Source organism: Protopterus annectens, chromosome 12.part0 (assembly GCF_019279795.1).
Source record: "Protopterus annectens isolate FY-2018-M chromosome 12.part0, PAN1.0, whole genome shotgun sequence".
NCBI classification, from domain to species: Eukaryota; Metazoa; Chordata; order Ceratodontiformes; family Protopteridae; genus Protopterus; species Protopterus annectens.
The window spans coordinates 1,057,134,741-1,057,143,011 of NC_056746.1; positions in this window are offsets into that span (position 1 = coordinate 1,057,134,741).

Here is an 8,271-nt window from a genome sequence, read left to right on the forward strand (position 1 = left end):
ACTCATCCCTCATTAGACCCATTATAGAATACAATGCCTCATTTGGTATGTACCTCTCAAGACACCTGCAACAACTGAAAAGGCCACAGAAATACCTCACTAAAAGAATCACAGGCCTAAAGGAGATGCCCTATGCTGACCGCCTTAAAAAACTCCAACTATACTCTGTTGTATATCGTCTACTCAGAGGAAGTCTCTGCTTAACATACAAGGCCATGTCAAACCCAGAGCTGTTGGACATGATACACTTAAAGAAATCCCAATCCCTCAGAGCCACACGCCCCAGGGATCTAAACCTTGTCATCACAATAAACATAACATGCTGGAGGGATAGGTTCCTGACCCAGAGACTCCCCAGACCCTGGAATAGACTGCCCATACATGTCAAGCAGAACGCCTCTTTGGCTCTCTTCAAAAGGAACCTTGATGATTGGATGGGAGAAAGGAAATTCATCCTGGGGATCACGTCAGTTGCCCTGTTAGACAGGGGTCCAGGGAAGTAAATAGTGTGGGAAGAATTAGCCAGGGAATTGTTATGACTAGGCTTCTACAGGCCCTAGGGCCGATAGCCTAGTACCAACCTATGAACCTATGAAAATCTCCGAGATGGTTACTATGGTCACTCACTCCACTCTCTGGGATGTTTAACATCAGTTTTGTCTCTCAATGTCACTTATAGTGGAGAATTTATGTTGAAAGTATGAGATTTAGGAGGTTGAATACTGGTGATGAGCTGATATTAAAAGACCAGATGCCAGCTGTTATCAACTCTTCTTGCTTTCATCTTAGCAACATTACCTTCTTCAAATACCTCTTTTCATCTTCAGATTCACCTAGTGAGGTGTATTTTCTAGTGTCGTTCGTATTGTGATGCTATATACCTAGTTTCCAGAATCAGAATTTGATCATCTGCAGCTTCTGCAGAATATCTACTTACAAGGGTCTCTAAGTACCATGTTATACCACTAATGTGTGCAATGCACTGGCTTCCTCTCAAGAAGCGACATTTCTATGAATTTCAAATCTTGGTTTATCTATCCCTACACTGCCTTGGATCGTCCATCTTCCTCCATCTGCAGGGTCTATTGACTTAGTATTGGGTGATTCATTGTCCACATTGAGCTTCCCAGGGGCTGTTAGTGATTCCAATTGCTGTGACTGAATCCTCTGAGATTTGAGCATTTACACATACATGAAGGATCATGTTGTTGAAACTTACTACTCAGTTGACTGGGAGAATCGCCAGCGTTGATTGAGTTCACGCATTCTCTGAAAGTATGTTCATCTGAGCAAGCTTACAGCAGACTTGGTTGCTTTTACATCAGTTTTATTGCAAACCAGTGTTTTACTGTATTTTATATTCTTATTTTACTTACTGTTTAATTTTCAGAAATTCTTAATTCTTACAGTATTTATGTTCCAAGTACTTAAATAAATTTGAAGCTGAAGAAGTTAATTTATGTGTGTTTAATAAAATGCATGTTGCTTCACTTAGGAAAAAGGGAAAGTACAAAACAGGAAAAGTGGCAAAACAAAGCAGAACTGTGTATTGTGCACTGTAGTGGGCATTGGAGAGCAAGAGCTAACTGAAGGATAGTGAGTGTGACTTGCACATTAATGTAAGCAGTAAACCCAAGTATTAAAAAATAGAAGATAATGGAGGGTTCTTTTATAGTGTGAAATGTGCTATTGTGAGTCTTACAGTTATGTAAAATGAAATTTGATCCCTTCATTAAAAAGTGAATAGTGAATCTCACTTTTATATTGTTCAGAGCACCCAATTCACCCCTTCACATGGGAGCTGTACCCTCAACAACCTCACTATACATTCATGCATGCATACATATGTTCATATGTATATACATATTCCCCCTCACAATCACTTTAATGGCTTTGTAATTCTGAAGATCACAGTTATAACTCAGAATTACAAAAGGCATCTAAGAAAGAATATCTACCGAGTCTCCTGTGGAGAACTTTTTTTTTTCCAAGAGAGGTATATAACAGAGCCATGTAAGAAACGCTGCTCAATTCAATGATATCCAACAAATACGTGGCACAATAAATTTCAAATGACAAGACTTCATATCAGTTTTAAATTACTGCAACTGGTCCCCCTCTCACCTGCCTTCCATTGGACTTGGCGGTTCACCACTTTAATCAACTAGCTCCTCTATTAGGACCAAATCCAACTTTGCCCCTTGGTTCAACAAAACCATTCGTGTACTTTTAAAAGAAAAAGACAAGGCCTGGGACACCTGGCATAATAATAAAGCTAACTCAAACAGACAATTATTTCTTGAACTAAGAAATAAAGTAAAAAAGCAAATAAGGAATGATAAAAAAATCCACTATTCTAACACCCAAACTAAATACAAGTCAAACCCATGGAAATTCTAGGCAGCTATTAACAAAATTCTACAACCAGGTAAAACTAGTACCCCACCCCCAAACATAAATGACACCTCAGTCAACATTGCAACTCAATTCAATGACTTCTTCTCCAACTCAATTCTTAAACTGATTACCCCCTCTTCCCCCACTAGTCTCCCAGATCTACATAGCCTCCCAAACAACCAAAACCTCTTCTCACTCAAACCAATCCCAACCAGTCTCATCTATAAACACGTGTCCAAACTAAAACCTACTACCCTCGCAGCAGACAAACTCCCAGCTGAATACTTACAGATCACTGCCGAAGCCATTCAATACCCTGTTTTTATTCTAACAGATCCATAGCTGAACAATCAGCACCTTCCCTATGGAAAATCTCTCACATAATTCCATTACATAAAGGTGGTACCTCAACCGAATTCTCCAATTACCGATCAATAGCCATACTTCCCCATTGTCTAAAATATTGGACAAATCTATTGACTCCCAGATACTAAACTACTTCTTAGCTAACAACCTTCTTGTCAAAACACAACATGGATTCTGCGCACACCACAGCACCACCACTACCCTCATCAATTTTACCAATTTTGTCAATCAGCAATGGAACCTAGGTAATCTAGTCTCTACTGCCTTATTAAATCTGTCTAAAGCATTTGATACAGTCTCTCATATCAAACTTCTCATTGTCCTCTGTGAGTTCACTCTTGATCAATCCACCCTGCTGTGGTTTAAAGACTACCTTTCCAACTGCCAGCAGACCATAAAATGGATGATTCCTATCTCCCCTCCTTCTAATTACCCTAGGCATACCACAGGAGTCTATACTAGGACCCCTGCTTTTCACCTTATTTACAAACAACCTGCACACAGACACGCTTCATGCAAACTTGGTACAATATACTGACGATGCCACTCTAATATGCTCAGCTCCCTCTCTCCAAATTCTTCAAGAAAAAAAAAACAGGATTCCTTCTCCGCCATTAAAACCTGGCTATCAAACTCCCAGCTTATTCTAAATCCCCCAAAAAAACAACTTATGCAACTCCACCCTTCAAAGGCTACTGACCATGTCCCCTTTTCCAAATATCCTCTAAGGACAACACCCTCATCACCTCAGTGCCACATACCAAACTACTAGGAACAATCACTAACCAAAACCTGAAATTCGATAAAACATAGCCCAGACCATAACTAAAGTTCACAGAAAAGTCTGCATACTTTATCAATGTAAAAATGACCTGACCACTGACAGTAAAACCATCATAGCCAGAACTCACCTACTTTCCACAGTATTATATGCATCCCATGTTTTACCCAACCTTAACAAACATGACTTAAACAAGTTAATCACCTGCTACAACAAGATAGCAAAATTTGCTACCAGCTCCTCATATCGATCCCATCACTGTCTAGCCCTTCAACAATTAGGCTGGCTAGAACTACCTAACCTATTAAACTTTAATCAAGTTACCATGGCACATCAAATAGTATACCACCCCAATAAAATACCAGCTCTAACAGGCCTACTCTATCTCTATAACAACAACTGCCAACTAAGATCCACAAATAAAATGCAAGTAAAATATCCACAAGTATATATACATCTGGTGACTCCTTCTTCTCATGTGCAGTTGCCAAAATCTGGAATTCCCTCCCTAGTGGAGTCAGAATACAAAATAACAAACTTAACTTCAAAAGTCAGGTGAAGTCCTATCTATCCAGTTCTTGGATATGTAACTGTCAAGACCCTGACTAACCTAATCAACACTAAGTCCTTTCTCATTGGTAACTGTAAATAGTGCTTTACATGATAAACTCCTCTTGTAGCAACAGATTTGATGCTTCAAAGTGTATCATACTCTTACGTTATCCACCTGTATTTTACTTTCTATGTATTGTTTAAATGTTCATGAAGAGGACTACGTTCAATATTTTTGTACAAAACTTTGGAAACTAGCTTGTTTTTCTTACTATGATGCATGCTTTCTGTACTTGAATGTTTTTGTAACATGATGTACTATGTGGAGCTTTTCTCCACAGGCCTCCACTGAAAATGGACAATTATTGCCCAGTTAGACTTTCCTGGTAAACAAATGTAAAATAAAATAAATAAGAAGCTACTACTTGTGAAAGAGAGAGAGAGAGAGAGAGAGAGAGAGTGCTTGTGCATCTGTGTGTGTGTGTGTGTGTGTGTGTGTGTGTGTGTGTGTGTGTGTGTGTGTGTGTGTGTGCACGCGTGTGTGTGCACGTGTGTGTGCACGTGTGCGTGCGTGTGTGTGTGTGTGTGTGTGTGTGTGTATGTGTGTGAGTGTGCGTGCGCATGTGTATATGTGAAGCATGTGTGTGTGTGTTTATGTGAGTCTGTGTTTATTATGTCAGTGTGTACATGTGCGTGCGTGCGTGTGTGTGTGTGTGCGTGTATGTGTGTGTTTATGTGAGTCTGTGTCTATATGTGTGTGTGTGCGTGTATGTGTGTGTTTATGTGAGTCTGTGTCTATATGTCTGTGTGTGTGTGTGTGTGTGTGTGTGTGTGTGTGTGTGTGTGTGTGTGTGTGTGTGTGTGTGTGTGTGTGTGTGTATGTGTGTGTTTTAGTCTGTGCCTATATGTGAGTGTCATTAGAGATCTACATAAAAATATTAAATGCCGACCAGTTCTTCATTCATGAGATTCCACAGAGCGGATTCATTGCAACAGTATGCAGTTCACTCCTGGTGTTCTTCCATCAGTGTAGAACACAAGATTAAGAGTATGGTATACAACCAAATTTCATCCTATATTCCTGGCTCAAATTCCTTCACTCTCCATTTGTCTACTGTGTGACTGTGACCACATCAATTAACCAGACACTGCTTACTGCCTCTGAAAACAGGTAGGTCCCCATTGTAGGTGTACTCTACTTACCAATTAAATAAAATGAAATAAATAAAACATCTGGCTGCAGTCAAACAAGCTAAAGATGTTGGACACACTAAATCATTTTAGAGCCTTCATCTTATGGAGTCATGATTATTCATCAAATGATATTTCTTTGATGGACAAGAGCACTAAAACTATTTGATGAAAGCCGCTTTCAGTGACCAACACAGGAAGCTTTTTTTTCAGGGGGCAACCCCTCTGATACCTCACATTTGATTTAGACCCCAACACATCCCCGAACTTATATATATACAACTCCTCATTAACCCAACAGTGAAGAAAAGACAACAATTAGTTAGCTGAAAGAACTTTCACTGAAATCTCCTTCGCAACGTTGCTAGTTAGCGAAAAACCAGTTGTAATCTCCTCATATTCACCATCTAATATACAATATGGTCACTAATACTGTTGTAGGAAAAATTAACATACTTGACTTTTCTGATTTGCAGTAACATATATATTTATAAATATGTAGTATTTTAAATATACATTTCAAAGCAGAGCAAGGTAAAAACAAAGAGAACATTCTTCTTACAGGCATAAACTATGTATTAAGGTATTGAATATTGTTCAAACACAAAACTCATATGAGAACTGTGATGTAAAATAAAGCATTTTTTATAGACATGAGGCTATTTTAAAACTAACCTGCATTCGTTTTTCATCCAACAAAATCAGATTAGTTAGTCTGCTACTATTTATTTATTTACATTTGTTTACCGGGTAATGTCCGCTGGACAACAAGTCCTTTTTCAGTGGAGACCCGGGGAGAAAAGTTCCAATGAACATAGTAATACAATAGCATAAAGTTTCAAGGTACATAGACATACAGGTATTATAAAATAAGACAGTAAAACATTGTAAAATAGCCTAAAGACATAGTGAATAGTATACAATGAAATTACAAGTCAGTAAAAGTTTAGATGCAATATAAACATTAACAACTTACAAAAAAAAATTTTTTTGGCAATTATGTGGGGGGGGGCTTCTGTCTCTGCAAACTATATTTGCTACATCTCTTTACTTTGCACAATCTTTGCTTATATTTTTTACTGTTGTTACTTGTATAATACTGTGCTATGTTACCAAACTCGTGTCGTTTTCATTGTATACATTTGTATTAATATTTTAAATAATCTTAGGTGCAATTTTCCCTGAGCCTCTAATGAAAAGGGGTTTATCCCAGTTGTACTACCCTGGTCACAAATGTAAAATAAAATCCTCTTTGTGGACATCCATCCTTAACCCTCTTTTTCCCATTTTGCACATGAGGTTGGGGTGTCACTTCAACAGTGGCAATCATCTCAAGCCAAGGTTTACACCATCGGGTGGCTACCCCTGCCATAGTAGTTCATCCATACTACTCACTTGCACACACAGCCGATTTAGAGTATCTAAGAAAACTGAAGCACCTGGAGGAAACCCACATGACCACAAGGAGGACATGCAGACTCCACACAGAAGGCACCCCAGCTGAGAATCAAAATGGAGAACCTCTTGCTGTGAGGCAACAACGCTAACCGTTGCACCACCGTGGCCACCCTAAATCCTCTTTGTGGACAACAGACTGCAAATGAACACATGGTTTCTGAATTTCCTGTGTACATGACACTTCTGTTGGTTGTAAGATAATATGAAATGGATATCTACAGCAAAAACAAAAATGACGCTATAAGCACATGTCCAAAATGAACAGTTAAGCTGCATCTGCACCCGGGTGTTATTCAGTACAAGAAGATGATGTAGTTAGTGCACACAGACAGCACAGTACTACAGGAGTAAGAAAATGGTAATTCTAGAGTGTCACTCTCACAGAGCTAGTCAAATGTGACACTGATGGTGTCCTGCTACACTTGGCACATGATTTCAAAGAGCATTTCATGCACATTTATGAATTTATTTATTTAGTTATTTGCTTGTTTGAATGTAAAAAAAAACAAGTAGATGATCTAATGATAAATTCAATAAATAAATTAAGTGACTGTGGCTTGTGGTGATTTTCATTTATTTATTGAGTTCATAGTGAGTGGACTTGTGTACATTAATTGTTCAGATATATGTACTGATAAAACTCACCCTTTTCAGCTATGGAATGGACTTATCAGACAAGAATGACAAACACATTTACATATATAAGGGATGTTAAGTAAAAGTAGATCACAATATACTGATGAAGTCATCTGAGAGTAAAACTTGTATAATCAAAGGCATGTTGAAATGTTTATAGCAATCACAATACAGTGATAATATTCTAAATGGCTTGCATCTCAGAATAAAACATTGATAGTCATAGACATATTGAACAGTATACGTAAATCATAGCTGTCTAATAAAATAGCAATGAGGCCAGGTAAAGAGAAATGAGCCCATAAGAAGTAAAATATTTACATAGCATTCCAACGTGGATTCATCAGATTCAATTATGGTATTAAAGAGCCATCAGGAACTTTTGTATGAAAGTAAGACTTTTAGCTATTGTCTCAGAATCAGTTACATAAATTATGCTTCACTAGAAGTTATTTTAGTTTAATTTTGAAGCACTGTAATATTTGCTGATTCTTGACATCCATGATTCATTTGTTTTACAGTGAGATCAAGCTTTAACAACCTAAGGACATCAAGAAGACTGAAAGCAATTAAATTCCTATATGTTTACCTTACACATAACAATTGAGTGACATTCATTCATTCAGACTTGCACTTGTAAATATCTATAAAGTTATTTCATTTCAGAATGTCAGAATGGTGAATCACAGACCTATTTTTTTTTCCTTCTAGTGTCAATATCAATCTTATGTGGTATATTTTCACACCTTTCCCTGCATGCACTGTTGCTTAGCCATAGAGATTCAGACAATACAGGAGCAGAAAGGGTATTAAAGGTTTAATAAATGCCTCCAAATAATCCATAAAAGACTGAAAACTATGTGAGCGACTTTAGTCAATTTTCTTAATTG